Genomic DNA, 17051 nt, shown 5'->3' with positions numbered 1-17051 from the left:
GGGTTCCTGCATTTCTTTTGCAGTTGTTGTTTGTTATTTTTTCTTTTGAAATATTTCCTTTGAACTGATTTCCCTACTACTATGAAGAGGAGGGGAGGGAAGATAACAGCCCAGAACAGGTGTTTGTTATAATAGTGGCCTCCTACTACCAGATGACCCATATTATCTCCCATCTGTCACAAACCTAATTCATAGAGAATGAGAAATAACATATTTTTTAAAAATTCTGTATATGCAATCGTTTGTTCTGTTGCATTATTTCATTGATACTTTAACTGTATTTTAATGTCTTCTTAATCTAGATGCCATACAATAATATTAATTTTTAAACAATTTTAATGGATGCCAAATAGTCAAGAACACAACTATACATGCAATATTCCAACTAAATGATAAAACCCAGTGAAATGGGTTCCATAATACACTTCACTTTTAGGCCATCTCTGTGACAGTTATGTAGGCAAGGTAAAATTATTGAATCCATTTGAAATGGTAGGAAAGCAATTCAAATGGTTACTTTTATTTTTTGAGACAGGGTCTTCCTCTGTCACCCAGGCTGGAGTGCAGTGGCACAATCATGGCTCACTGCAGCCTCGACCGCAGAGGCTCAAGCTATTCTCCCACCTCAGCCTCTCAGTCGCTGGGACAACAGGTGTGAGCCACCATTCCCAGCATTTTTTTTTTTTTTTTTTTTTTTTTTGTAGAGATGAGGTCTTGCTGGGTTGCCCAGGATGGTTTTAAACTGCTAGACTCAAGTGACCCTCCAGTCTCAGTCTCCAAAAGTGCTGGGATTACAGGCACAAGCCACCTTGCCTGGACCCCAGATGATTACTTTTAAAGTAAACAGCTAGTAGCAAGTCGAGTTACCAGCTAGCTAATTAAATGATTTTAACCATTATTTTCAAAACTTGTAAAATAAATATAGCCTTTTCCAGCTGAAAAAAAAACCTTCCAACAATGCTGTGAAAATTAGAGACCCAAAGAAATTGTCTAGAATAAGTGACACACCAATATTCAATGCAAGTTCAGTGACTTTATCTCTACATCCTTTTATCTCTATAGAGACACAAGTGATTATATCAGTGCAGATTATTTTAGCAGCTTAGTAAAGGAGAGAACATTTTTCGTTTGAAAACATTGCCTAGCTTTTATTATATGTCTCTCCTAACATTTTGTCTCCTAGTAAAATATTTGGAGAATGTATCTCAATATTAATACATTTAAAAGTGAGGCTATTTTGTTTCATCTCTTAACGTTGGGGTTTAAATGACCTGGTGTCAAAGAAATCTCTTGTGTTATTACATCCTGTTTTCATCAGCTGTAATGTCCTAAGCATGTTCACACTAAGGTGTGCTCCTGAAAGTTGCTGGAAATTTTTGAAAAATTGGATCATATTACAAAATACTCTAAAAATGTTTGGTATGAAAAAGAGACTGAAGATGACTCATTTTATAAAGCAATATGTCTATTTTTTGCTAGGAGTTCTGCAAGACTGGCCCAGAAAGACTGATAGCAAACTGGGAATTACCAAGGGTGCTGTCAGAAACAGATGAAATGCAGGGCATGGCATTAAGTAAGCAGGAAGGAAAAAAAAAAGGTCAGATAGGCCAATGTTGATTCACTGTGAATCCTAGAGAATGGAATTCATATAGGAAAACAAATTAGGAAAAGAAAGAGTTCAGTAAGAAGATGAAATATTTAGTCTCCCATTTATTCACTGAGTATTTATTGAGATCATAGAATGTGCTGGGCAGTGGGCAGTCTACTAGCTGTAGAGATACAGCTGTGAACAAGAGAAACAGAAGTCCTGTCTTCATGGACATTACTGTCTCATCTAGTGTTGCTCAGACTTGGGGAATGTAAGTCTCATTCGTGTAGACAAAAAAACAAATTCTCCCAGAGAAATAGTGCTAACCTAAATTAATTGTATTACAATGATAAATAAAAATATATAAGCATACAACTAAATATTAATACATTATATATCCAGCTCTTACATGGTTGTGTTAGTCTGCTTTCATACTGCTATAAAGAACTGCCTGAGACTGGGTAATTTATAGAGGAAAGAGATTTAATTGACTCACAGTTCAGCATGACTGGGGAGGCCTCAAGAAACTTATAATCATAGCAGAAGGCAAAGGGGAAACAAGGCACCTTCTTCACGGGGTGGCAGGAAGGAGAAGTGCTGAGCAAAGGGACAAGAGCCCCTTATGAAACCATCAGGTCCTGTGAGAACTCACTCACTATCGTGAGAACGGCATGGGGAAAACCGCCTCCATGATCCAATTACCTCCACCTGGTCTCTCCCTTGACATGCATGGATTATGGGGATTATAATTCAACTTGATATTTGGGCAGGGACACAAAGCCTAACCATATCAACAGTCATAAAAAGGTATCAGAATTATAAAACAAATACAGAATTTCAACACCAGTAAAATTCAAATTAGCCTCATTAATTAAGTATAATAGATGATATTTTGTTGAAAACAATATTAACTCACAACATACTCCATTGCCCTAACAAAGTGTGCTATCTCCAGCACGTCTTTTTAATATATCTATAAATCTATAAATCTTCATTTATGTGGCACAATGTGACATAACATTTTCACTTGACACATATACACTATTTACTTGTGTTCACCTCTGTTCCACTCTTATTAACTCATGACAATTAAAGGGCCACAATTTGGTGCCAACATAATTGAGAATATATATATATTTTACATTATAACTATATATAATGAAAACACAAAATTTAGCTAAACTTGTCTAAACTTGCAGATAGTTGATAGATGCCCCCACCCCTGACCAAATAAATCTGTTCACCCCTTTTGCAAGGAGATATAGGATGAGAGGCCTGATTAAAAGACTATTGCTCTGGTGAGGATGCAGACTGTAAATATATAAGTTATTATAGGGGTGCTTGGCTTTACTCAGAGACAGTGTTATGAGGGCAGAGCAGAGGGATCTCCAGCCCAGCCCTTTAGGATACCTCTTTGAAGAAGTAACATTTAAACTGACTTGAGGAAAGAATTGGTTTTAACCAAGAAAAGAGTACAGGAGAATATGAGGGCTAAATTTTCAACATGTTAACACTAGAGGATCTGTGCACCACTTCAGATCAGCCACTGACCTTGTGGGACTGAGTGTTAAATATTTTGCATTTATCCAGTAACTTGAAGAATCCTCATCTATGAAATAAGGGCTATCATACCAACCTTATAGCATTCCTGGGGTCATTCAATGGGTTACAGTATGTTGGTACTAGGCACAAGGTCTGGTGTGAAGTAAGTAACTTTATCGGAATTGCAACAATGGTGGTGATGGTTAGGATGATTCTAAGTAATCTAATCAGAATCATATGTTGCTAAGACTGATGGTATATTTGTTATCTATAAAAGCAAAATTTTATCTGTGCCTAGGGCCAACTTTCTTATCCTCTCCATGGATGAGAAGAAGAAACTGGACTCTACTATTTTTGTTTATTATACACATCCCAGAATACTCTTATGCAGCATTTGAGAGGGAAAAGCAGAATACTTTTGGCCCCTCAGAGGACAAATAACTTCAAAGATTTATACTATAACTTTTGTAGGGCAATATACTTTTTAGTCTATATAAAACAATTGTCCTCTCTTCCCTGCACATTTAAAGGAGCTACTAAGGAACTCTAACATAGCATGGCCTCTGCCCTGCAGACATTTGTGCCTGTTAGCAAAAGATCAATAGTCTTTTGCCCTCAAAGAAATCCCTTCTCTCTGAGCATCAAGAAACAGAGTTGAAGTTCATACTCTCTGAACCCCCAGTGGTAAACCCTCATTTCCTGCCCACACTCATGAAGCCCTACCTTATTTTGGTTCATAAAGGATGGTTCAAGGACACCATGCCCAAGCTCTTCCCCACACCCAATAAATCTGGGTCCAGAGTGAGAACAAGAGTTGCTTCCATATTTCTAATGTCAGTAACCACAGACATCTGATTTTCTAATAGTTTCTTACAGACTAGAAGTCAACAGTCCATCCAGCCATGAAAATAAACTCTGACTTACAAGTTCAAGATGAAAATAAAAGAAGTATACAGAGTCACAAATAGATGAGATTTCAGATATAAGAAAACTCCAATAATAACAAAGATGGAATTCTGTTTAGAATTTGAATACATAATTTATAGGCCAGTTGTCCCAAAGGCTCCCCTTTGTAGAACACAGCACATATTCTAGCAGTAAGTGGGCACCTAAAATCAATTGTTGGTACAATATAACCCCTTGATTGTATCAGTCCTTTCATTTTGCTATTGATTTCTTGGCATAAAATGACTTACTAAAGGTCACTTGGCTAGCTAGCCTCTAACCTAGGTCTGCATTGTTGGCCTCTCAATTCTTTTTTTTTATTATTATTATACTTTAAGTTCTAGGGTACATGTGCACAACGTGCAGGTTAGTTACATATGTATACATGTGCCATGTTGGTGTGCTGCACCCAGTAACTCGTCATTTAACATTAGGCATATCTCCAAATGCTATCCCTCCCCCCTCCCCCCACCCCACAACAGGCCCCAGTGTGTGATGTTCCCCTTCCTGTGTCCATGTGTTCTCATTGTTCAATTCCCACCTATAAGTGAGAACAGGCGGTGTTTGGTTTTTTGTCCTTGCTATAGTTTGCTGAGAATGATGGTTTCCAGCTTCATCCATGTCCCTACAAAGGACATGAACTCATCATTTTTTATGGCTGCATAGTATTCCATGGTGTATATGTGCCACATTTTCTTAATCCAGTCTATCATTGTTGGACATTTGGGTTGGTTCCAAGTCTTTGCTATGGCCTCTGGATTCTTAATCCAGTGATCTTTCTGGTACTTATTAGGGATTCCTCTTTTTTCCACAGGTTTTATTGAAAAACACACACACACATTTAAAATTCTCCCACCACTTGTACCAGTTTGCCCCCAAGAATCTTTCCAAGATTCCCTTCCCAAACCTGACCTATCAGTCTTTCTGTAGCCATCCCTTTATGCAAATTACATTCTTGCTCTCTGCCTGCTTCCCTTGAACTGACACTTAACACTTCCCTTTATTACCTGTCCTTTCTTTACCTAATACTTTAGCACCAGTACTCTTGGCTTAATGCCCTACACCAAATGACAGTACCCTGGAGATCTGGCCTTTTACGCTTCCTTCTTTGGAGCTAAACAATAACCTTACCAGCTTTCTAGCCAGTTTCTTCTCTTGGAACCTGATAACTACTCTGCCATAAAATAAACAGAGAACTGAGGACCCATAAAATTCAACAGCAGCCTGAATGGTCCTAGTCACATCATTGACCTTTTACCTAATGCCTGCATCCCAAGGTTAACTCTGCTAATTTCCACCAGGGTTGAGGCTATGTCTATTATCTCCTGACCTTGACTCTATCCTAACTCCTGCTAATTCCTTGGCAGTGTTTTCTCTCCAGAAGGGACGTGGCAGTCAAAGGAACCCAAAAGCAACTGGCACCTGACCCAGGCCATTGGCAAATGCATTTTCTACTGGCCCATCAAACTGGTGAGCAACAGAATCTTCTTGAGAGGAGAGTGAGGTGGCATTCACAAATATGCATGTGAGTAATGAGAGCTTGTCAGGCCTTATGCTTCTAAAAAACAGATTTTTGTGACAGAATTAGATAAAGTTTTATTTCAAACTTGCATAACTCAGCATTATGCTATGTAAATCTTCATGCTTTTAATTTTCTGCTAAATTTCATGGTCCAAAAAAATCAACAGATGCTGAAGAAAATTATATTTATGTAAAAAAGCTTCTAATTCAATATGAAAATAATAAAAGAATGAAGGCTTACTCATGCAACTCAAAAAATCTGGGCAGAATTTTGAAGTCCAAGAGCTTCCCCTAGGGGGTACTGGCATGTTACAGTGACCAGATAATACTGATGCAAACTTTTCCCACAAATATACACCCCTCTTCCCCAATACCAAACACAGTCTTCACAACATTTGACTTCACCTCTTCTCCAGTGATTTAAGTAAGTGTGGTGCTTTTGCTGCCACAGCCCCAACTTTTATTTTTATACACTCAAAATAATTACATTTAGAGAAAAGAGGTTTCAAAAGCACAGATACCCCCAAGCCAGACATCTTACAAATAAGTGCCACTGGGCTCAAAGCAAACTTTAAGAGAGTGTTAATGTCTCTATGTGTTTTGATCAGTGTAACGAGCCACTCTAAAACTTAGTAGCATAGAAAACCCACAATGATTGTTTTGTCTCTAAAGATATGTGGGTTAACTAGGCTTAGCGAGGCAGTTCTGCTTCATGTCCTCTTGGCTAGGGCTAGCAACAGAATCAGCCTGGCCACTCCTCCAGAGGCCAGACTGACCTAGAATCCAAGATGGCACACACATGTTGTTGGAAGTTCTGCTGGTACTGTTGACTGAAACACCTCCATTCTCCTTTCAGTGGACTTTCCATGTTACTTGAGATTCACACAGGGTTCCAAGAGTTAACATGACACAACATCACTTCTACTACATTCTGTTGCCAAAATATGTCACAGGATCAAGGGGAAGGGAAAAAGACTCCACCTCTTCACAATCCATCACGCTACCCAAATATATCTATCCATATATATGGAAGAAAAACAAATCAAAGATTTTATTGTTGAGGCAGTCATCTCATTGCTTATGAAGTACCTTCCCTTGGTTGACTCAATCCCAAAAGAGACCCAAGAAGCTGACTCACTGCTTTTGAATTTTCTTCAAGGCAGGAACAGAGTGAGAATTTCTCAAATTACCCATATTGGAATCTAACTTCAAGGGGGCCTAGGGAATCTTGAGGCTATTTAAAAATCAAGGGTCATGTAGGCTTGAAAATTCCTGTGATTTATAACCCTGCTTGGGATTTACCTTGAACTCTATAAATGTAAAAACAGCCCAAATAATACTCCAACAGATTCTGCCAAATGAAAGCACAGTGGCCCACCTAGGTATAATTGTTAGGAGGGAGGGGACTACAATGGTTCTGCCTACCAAAGGGTTAAATTAAAAAAATTTTAAATCGATACTCATTTGGGTTGTGTTCCAGCTCTATTAAAACACAGGACTAGAGGTTGGGCATGGTGGTTGGCTCATGTTGACAATCCCAGCATTTTGAGAGGTCAAGACAGGAGGATCACTTGGGCAACACAGAGAGACCTCCATCTCTACAAAAAAAAATTTTTTTAAATAGCTGGGCATGGTGGTGCATGACTGTAGTACCAATTAATTAGGAGGCTGAGGTGGGAGGATTGCTTGAGCCCAGGAGTTCAGGGCTGCAGTAATTCATGTTTGTGCCACTGCACTCCAGCCTGGGCAATAGAGTGAGACTCTCTCTCTCATCATATATATAATCATATATATATATGAATTTTTTCTCTCTAGTCCTATATATAACATATTATGATATGTATACTTATATATATAGGTATAAATATAGATACAAATATATATTATAATATATACTTACATATATAAGTATAAATATATAATATATTATAATATATATCTAGGACTAGAGAGAACAAGGTGATGAACTCGGTTCCCATGAGAGAACTCAAGCTTTGCATTTACCATACTCCTAATGGCCAGACTGGTCATTTCGTAAACTTGCATCTTGATTTATCAATGGATCTGGAAGAAAGGAGACAGGTCAGTGCTCCTCCATTCTTGACACTGAGAACACATAAACCAGCGGGCCTTCTCTTGAATATTGAACCTCTTTCTACTTCTCTTTATCTCAACCTCCTTCCCCCATTAAAAGTCAGGAAGAAAACTAATGTTTATTTAGCTCTTACTATGTGTCACCAACTGTACTAGCTTTTTTTTTTTTTCAATTTTCTTCTTTGTTAAACCAATATCATGTAATTTAATTATTACCATTTGGAGTTTTGCACACTACAGGTATTTAATAAAAAGTTCTCATTTGACTTGCTAAGTTATGTGGCTGGTAATCAATCACGGCATCAGCAGTGTTTCACTCCATGAAAAAATCTCACATATTTTTGAGGACAACCTCCTTTGGTTCTCAAGTACAGAAGCTGAGTATCCTTGCCAGGCACAAAAATATATTATTTTTTGGCTCATATCAGCTCAGGATATGATATTAAATTTGCAAAACATGGTAATGAAATCCTGAAGAAATAGAAGACATTTTCATAATTGTACTTTAACCTATGTAAGATATTTTATTACTGAATATTCGTACAAAATGCCATTTGACCATGAGTTGGAGACATTGCTTATTGCAAGCATTTTACAAGCTAATTTTGGATGAATGTACTACTTTAGCAAATTTGCACTTCTCAAAAATAGGAATTTCATCTAGAATGGAATGGCAATTTTCCCTCAGGACATGAATGATCATTCTCATTTTGTTAAAATATTTCAATACACTGAATTTAATCAGCATGGTTTTAATTATCCCCTTCCTCTGCCCCTTGTTTCCAGTTCTGCTTTCATCCTTAACTCCCAAATTTTCTTTGGCAGATGATTAAAATCTATACATTTTCCTGTATACAACAGTTGTTACTTTAGTCTACCCCTGAGTTAAAGTTGAGAAAGATTTTCAAATCAGAATGAATCATCACTGGAAATCAAAAGGCATTTTAATGATAGTGTAACTTATCTGACCTTTAAAAAATGAGATCACTCTGAAGAAATCTTATCCAGAAGTCAGAATGAAAAATGTTCAGAAGATCTTTCACCAATTTTAAGGACATAAGACCAGATAGCATGTGAAGAAAGAAAAGGAAAGGATGAAACAAGCATCAAACTGTAGAAAGACTTAGCCATTACCAAAAGAAATAAAATAAAATAAATAAGAAATTTGAATCTGATCCTATCTTGTATAAAACATTAATATTTGCTTATTTAATCAAGGTTTGTTTTCCAAAAGGATCTTTTCTCTCACTCACTTTTATGTCTAACAGTATCCTGTTTTCTGAATTAAAATGCATAGTTCTCAGTAGTATAGATTTTATTTGGTAGGTATGTTATACAAGATTCCTACAATATTGCCATGCACATGTAGATGATTAGTATAGTTCAAGTATATAGACATTTTCAAAGCAAATGTTGTATCTCTTTGTATATGTATATGTGGGGGTGTATATATATATGTTATGTGTGTATGTGTGTATATATGTGTATATAAAGATGTGTGTGTGTGTCTTTATATACACATATATACATACACACATACACACACATATATATAGTCAAAAATTTGATTGAGGCTTCTGCCTCTTTTCTCTTTTAAGAGGCCATTAGTTTTTAATTCGATGTTCTATCTCAACAAGAGTTATCCAGCTACCCACTATTTCTATTCTGTGTCTACACAGGTACTGATTGTCACACCCTGTAAAAAATTGGAGCCACCAAATTTCTTTTTTTTTTTTTGAGACGGAGTTTCGCTCTGTCGCCTAGGCTGGAGTGCAGTGGCGCGATCTTGGCTCACTGCAAGCTCCGCCTCCCGGGTTCACACCATTCTCCTGCCTCAGCCTCCTGAGTAGCTGGGACTACAGTGGAGCCACCAAATTTCATGACTGACTCCCTGTTCCAAGTTTTCCTGCCGCCAAGAATCTGACCTTTCATATCACACTCAGACACAGATGTGCACAGACCACTGGTGTGACTGGTAGACTTTCCTATTCCCTTTAAAGAATGGTGCACTTTGAACCTGGTCTATGCAAACCATCTATGTTAGTACGGTGAATTTTCAACCGTGTTTTATAATACAATATATTGGAATGATTAAACCAGGTTCTCTGTAGTGCTTCCATAATAAATGATTTCAGTTCTTTAAGCTGAATCTCATTTCTGAGAGTTCACATTCATAATGGAAATCTATCATCCAAGAATTAATAGCAGCCTCATAGATGTCTCCAAAATGACTACAACTTACCCATTGGGATCTCCTAAAATAGGCATTCAGGTGCCAGAAGTTGATCATGTAGGCACTCTGTGATGAGTCTAATTATGCCAAAGAATGCCTACATTTGTCTTAAATCTACTTTTAAAAACCAATTGTCAAAACAGTCCACAATGTGTGGATCTGCGGGTGAACTCCAAAAACAGGTGTCACTATATTTTTCTGTGTTGAAAAATACATCAAGTAGTGTCTGCTAGCTGCCAAACAAAAGATTACATAGAAATACTGATGGAGAAACAGGACCAATAAGACATCAGCTCATCCTTAGCTTGTGTGTTTAAAATCAATCAGCTTTACAGAGTGTCCCATTTACGTTCCTCATATCACAATGTCTATACTTCCTTGCAGAAAATTTCTTGTCAGGATTTAAAAGAGGCGTCGTTGATAAGATTAATGAGCTCCATCTAAGAAAATGAGCCCATTACCATGTTTATCACCAATTTTTCCCCCAATAGCTATCTCTGTAATATATAATAAAACTCTGCAGACAAATTCTTCTACCCTCTTACCTTCTGCCTTTGTAAATTTGCCATGTAATAACATTTATTCATATAGAAGACTGCTTAGAAAAGTATGTGTGGTGTCATGAATGGCTGCCACATTTTATCTCAGCAGAGTTCCATTCTATGTTAGCAGGCAGAGCAGTCCTCTTTCATTGACAGTGTCAAAATAGATACATCCTCAAAGAGTTAAGACATCTGTGGTGCATGCTATTAGGGTTAACCTCAGGTTCAATCAGCTACTATAGTCCAAGAGGAAAACGGACTCCAAAGTAAGCTCCCAGATCCAATAGGGTATTCACCCCCTCATAAAAGGCTCCCAGATTAAGATCTGAAGAGGCTTTTATAAGCTGATCCCCAGGGTCCCTGGGAAAACAGTGTGAGGTCATCTATACAAGGTAATGGGTTATGACAACATAACAGAAGATAATACCAAAAAAAAATTCTTCTCCCAATATTATCTAACACCTGATTAGAAATGGTAAATAAAAGAAATATTTAAATGACTTCTATTTTGACAGTTAATAGACTTGCATTCTACATCCTCAGAAGAAACAAATTTCTAGGCTACGTTTTTGCACTGAAATAGTTAAATCAGAAAGCCAATGTTTCTCTGAGATCTTATATATCATCAGTTGGGCTAAGATCAAATATCCTCTTTTTCTCTCTCTTCAATTGTGTTCTGGATTGCAAAAAAGTTTAAGCTCCAGATGAAAAGGAATAGATAAGTATTTTGCGGCATAAAAATAAACTGCCTGTTAAGTATGATCTCTTAAGGAGTATAAAATTTCTATAAGCTGGTATACATGTTGCATGTGGCTCAAAGACTATCCTTCATTTTCCACCAGTCTGGCAGTCTGGTTTTTAACTGGCTGTTCCAGGGCCATAAACTCTCAGAGGGAAACTCTCTGTAATTTGATATGGAATTTCATGATTTAGAGGCCCATGGCAGGATTGATGGAAAGGGAGTTTTCTCAACTCAGAGCTCCTGTAGGGAGATCAAAGCTCATTATCTGAATCTTGGACTAGTTTATTTTACAAAGCCAGAAACTAGCATAAGCTTTGTTAACTCCTTCAATTTTATTCTTTGGGTGAAGAATTCTAAACACTTTCCAGTAATGTATATTAAATGCCACTGGATGGAGGAAAAGAAAAGCTGAGTACATCCAATATGTTGGAGGACAAATAGTGGGAAATCAAAAGTTAGAAGATTAGCCTAGTTTTTCATAGAGACAATCCTTCAAGCTTTCCCAGGAAATAAAAGGCTTCCAGTGAGGGGAAACAATAGACCTGAACAGCAGGAGTATTTAGGATGGGAGCCAGTGAGCAAGAGTCACTAACAGAGAGTGGTAATTTGGAATGAATTGCTGTTTTGTGTTGTGAAGCACCAGGACACAGCTGGTGTACTGGCTAACCTGAGGATTTGTAGTGACTGCATTGAAATGGTAATGAAGTTTTTATTTTATGATTGCAGATGTTTGTAGATTATTGTTATTAAGCTTATTAGAGTAACAGTACAAATATGAGATTTTTGTTTACTTGGTATCTTATTTATAAGAGCTTTGTTAAAGTCTTTTTAACCCAAGTCAAGAAAATAAAAGGCATGCAGTAACCAAAATGTGGTAAACCATCAGGCAATCCTTTGTGTGTGTGTGTGTGTGTGTGCGTGTGTGTGTATGTGTGTGTAGGGCTCTCCTACATTTGAGGCAAATCTGAAAGTTTCCATGATTGTTGTGCCTTAAGTAATATTGTCAAGTGATCTGCTCAAAGGTAAAACACACAATCATTATATTAACAGTGTTTAACATCAGTGGTCTGGAGTTGGACTGCCTAGCCAACTATGCCATGTACAAACTGTGTAATGTTAGTTACTTGACTTCTTTATGTCTCAATTTCCTCCTATGTAAAACTGGGGTTAAAAAAATGCTACCCCTTTCATAAAGTCATTGTGAAGATTCAATGAGATTATCTGAATAGAGCCTTGGCAATTAATGTTCACTGTTACCTAAAAGGGTCTTTAATGTGGAAGAAAGTTTAAGCACGTTATTCAAAAGGCTTGACACAAAGAAATTCATTGCGAACTCTATTGTCTTGCAGAGTGTTCTGCTTAATCAAGTAATCCAAAGTATACATACATGTTTTATGTGAATAACTAGTTTTAGAAGCAATGAAATAAATAATATTTAGTTGTTTTATTGTTAGGCATAGATGATCTCCTTTTAATAATTTAGAAACTGCTGAAGAACCTTGAAATCTCTCAAGAAATTGTCATCAGTGACTACCAAGTAGTATCATAAGATATATTGACAAAAGTGTTGGAGATTCCAGCTATAAAACTCCCAAATGATTTTGCTTTCGTTATGGTTCTTTTCCTAGCTGGCCAGAAGGACACAATAAATACATAGGAAGAGAAATGAGCATTCACTAGGGAATTCAATTTCTAACTTGACAGAACAATTTCCTTAGGTTGAAAAATTCAAAATCCCCCAAAATAACCCATATGTAAAAATAAAGTCATTATCATTATACATTTCAAAATGAAAATAACTACTAGTTGGCCAATTAAAGTGAAACCTCTTTCGTATTGACTATTCACCAATTCCTTCCAGTGTTGTGATGCTGATGATTTAGTACCAATTTGAGAAACTAATGAAGAATCCTGTGATTCAATGAAATATATTTGGAGTCTACTCATAAATTTTCAATAAGTTGAAAACTAATAAAAATGTTCAAATAGGTGTATATTTTCTGGAGTTTTCTAACAAAATTCAATTGAAATTGGTTCATAGTCAGTGGTTACAGAGTAACAGCTTAAGATATTTTAAGGGTTTATTTTAAGTACTATAGTATAGAGTTTGTAAAATTATATATTCACCTCAATGTATCGATAACCTATTTCATTAACCCAAGGTACCCACTTTGAGTTATGACTTTGGAAGTAATAAAAAAAAAACACTATGTAAATTATAAAGCACTAACTTGGAGTAGGGTGAATGTCAGGGAATTGGGAAGCCAATCAATTTAAATACCTCTAAATTCAAAAATGATTCACTTCAGATAAGTTCCATTCTCTAGTAGATATTTTTCCCAAGTGGAATTTGTAGATTTAAAAATGATGTAAGCCTGGAGCTGCCAAGGATCAACACATAAGGAAAGATTGTGTGAGAATGAAACTAACTCAGAGGAAAGCTGAGCCCAAGAGACTGAGGGAGACAGGCCCTGGTGACATCATTTGAGGCCTCAGAATTCAACCATGCCTGGGCTTCTTAGTTCTATGAGCCAGTAAGCTCTCTTTATGGCCTTTGCCTGTCAGAGCTGGATTTCTGTCACTTAAAAACAGAGAGAGCCCTGACTTATACAGAGACTGTGGTCAGAAATTTTGAGGAAATGCTTCAAACTTTATCTCTCTTGCAGATTCTTATTGTGCACTAACTTATTAAAAGATCTGGGAAAATCCACTGGAAGGAAACTTGTTTATCTTTGTTGACCACTGTTTTCAGTCTTGGTTGATGATGGAACCTCCTTTCACCCAACACCTATGAACATATTTGGGAGTGGGATACTCATCTAGGGCATGGTGGAAAGAGAATTGTCAAAAAATATGTGCTGATCACTCCTGTTTGACTCCAGCAGCATTCCAGAAGAAGAAAGCCATTAAGTGAAGTAATCTCCTGTTTATTAGATGAGCAAGTATAAATGAGTAGGGAGCTGAGGTTCATCCTCCTTTGCATCCTATTTCCCCACTGCACAAGGGCAGGATGGTGGACAACTACCATCTGTTTAAATCGCAAATTCTAAAGTGCTTACTATAACTTGCCGGTCCTTCGCTCTGCCATGTTCTAATATGTCAGTGGTTTTTCCTGACTTCATTTCTCTCTTAGTCTGTTGGTGCTGCCATAACAAAATGTCTGATATTGGGTAATCTATAAGGAACATAATTTTTTTTCATGGATCCACAGCCTGGAAAGTCTAAAATCAAGGCACTGACAGGTTCAGTGTCTGGTGAGGGCCTGGTCTCTGCTTACAAAATGGCACCTTGAACACTGTTCTCACATGGCAGAGCCCTCATGACCTAATCACCTACTAATGGCCTCACCTCTTAAGATTGTTGCATTGGAGATTAACTTTCAAACTGAATTTTGGAAGTGACACAAACACTCAAACTATAGCATGCTGCCCCTCATCCCCCAAAATTCATGTTATTCTCACATAAAAAATAAATTCATTCTATCTTAATAACCCCAAAAGTCTTAACTCATTCCAGCATAAACTTTAATTCTAAGTCTAACATCTAATCTAAATATCACCTAAATCATATATAGGTGAGATTCAAGGTATGACTCATCCTGAGATAAATTGTTCTCAAGCTGTGAACCTGTGAAATCAAACAAGTTATATGATTCCAAAATATAATGGTAGGACAGGTACAAAACAGATATTATTTCCATCTCTGAAGGGAGAAGTAAGAAAGAAGAAACGGGTAATACGTCCCAAGTAAGTCTAACACCCAACAGGCAAATAACATTAAATCTTGAGGCCTGAAAACAACCTTCTTTGACCACATCCTGTGAGGCTTGTGTCCCCAAGACTCTAGGGGACCCCACCCCCATGGCTCTTCTGAGTGCAGCCTATGCAATAGCTCACATATGTTTGAGTCAAATGCCTTCAGCTCTCCCAGGCTGAAACAGCATTCTGGAGGCTCTACTGTTTTAAGATCTCAGAGATCTTAAACAATAAGATTCCCCACTCCCATGACTCTGCTGGTCATGGTCCTAGCAGGACATCCTGTGAGAATTTGTCCCCAAGACTCTAGGGAACTCCACCCTCATGGCTCTTCTGAGTGCAGCCAGAGTATCCCACTCCCAAATACGTTCACAGGTATTGGGTGACAGGAGACCCCATCATCAACCAAGATTGAAAACTGTGGTCAACAAAGATAAACAAGTTTCCTTACAGTGGATTTTCCCAAATCTTTTAATAAGTTAGTGCACAATAAGAATCTGCAAAAGACAGATTCTAGTTTGTGCTATAGATAAATAGTTTGAAGCATTTCCCCAAAATTTCTGACCACATAAACAAATGATATAAAATTTACATAGTAATCTGATTTTTAAAGGAAGGGATTCTTTAATAATTTCTTATTTATTTTCGTTCTGAGAGTAAAAATCAGCATACTCATCACTTATATAATATAAACTTGAGAAGAGCTCTTCATGAATTCCCCATTCAATTATTTTATCTTTAAATAAAAGGTGAATCGTGTTAAGTATTTTAATCAGCTGTTTGGAAAGCCATCAAAAATAAATTTCTCCCTTTATGAGTAACATGGAAAATAAGCGCTGACACACGATAATCCTAAAGATTACTGCTATTCAATAGCCTTGTGTACTCACTCCTTGGGTGTTTAATAAATACTTGCTGCCTGATTAACTTTAAGGAATAGAAAGATTCTCTAACTAGTGTGAACATCAGAAGTGATTGTCACACACCCTGTGTTCTGCTTTTATTCCCTTTCATTTTTTTTTCTTATGTCTGCTAGAATAAGAAATAAAAAAAAATAGAGAAGCTCATGTTTGGAAAAAATATGAGTACTTAACATGGATATGAACAAATTATTACCAAACTGCATGTAGCATGAGTATATAATATTGAGTCAAAATTAATGTAACAGAACTTAAAACTGGTCAAAAATTCACTGTATCTCCTAGAATCTGGAGAATCGGTCAGATTTTACTAATATTTTGAACATGTAACCATATTTGAGTAATATTGCTTTCATTAGAAATTTTTTCTTTAACCTAAAATGCATGCTAAATTTTTTCTGAACCCTAAGTATGCTTCTATTATCTACAAGATAATTTTTACCACACTTAATTCAGTCAATGGGTATTTATTGAACACCCCCTATCTGCCAGGTACTGTGTCTCCCATGAAAAAAACACACATGTCCCAGCCCTTATAAAACTTGTATACTGGTAAACAGTCTCAGATTGTATAATATAAACCATTGGCAAAATGGAGTTCTGCTTTCAGAAAAAAGTGCACTTTATAGCAAACTTGGCTAAAACACAAATATTCCAGTAAATAGGGCATAACTGCCTGTGCTGTTTTAGAGCCACAATTCTGAAACCAAACACAGACTTTGAGTGAAGTAGAGCTTAGTTCAAATTAGGCTCTGCTCCTTTTTGGATTCATGACTCTATCTATAAAATCAGATTAATAACCCTAAATTCACAGGCATAATGTGAAAATTACGTGGAATTTGTACAAGGAAGATTAAGTAGTAAGCCCCTCAAAAGTGACAGCTCTTGATACTGCGACTACTTCTGCTTATATCTTACTTTGTAAATCAGAAGTTTGAATTGAAACCAGAAAACCCTCAATGCTTGTAGAAGGCATGTCCTGGTACATTTACATATATCCGGAATTTTTTATTTAAATATCCTTGTTCATAAAGCCTTTCTAATTACAAAAGCCACTGTTTTTCCTTTTAACACTCTTATATAGTCTTAGAATAGTGCAGTACTTTTCAAACTTAACAACTTCTGGACCTTAAATTGAAGAGTACTGCATTGTACATATTTGAACCAAT

This window comes from Pongo pygmaeus, chromosome 10 (genome assembly GCF_028885625.2).
Source record: "Pongo pygmaeus isolate AG05252 chromosome 10, NHGRI_mPonPyg2-v2.0_pri, whole genome shotgun sequence".
Taxonomy (NCBI): Eukaryota; Metazoa; Chordata; class Mammalia; order Primates; family Hominidae; genus Pongo; species Pongo pygmaeus.
The sequence above is the reverse complement of the archived record's forward strand: the minus strand, read 5'-3'. Positions refer to the sequence as shown.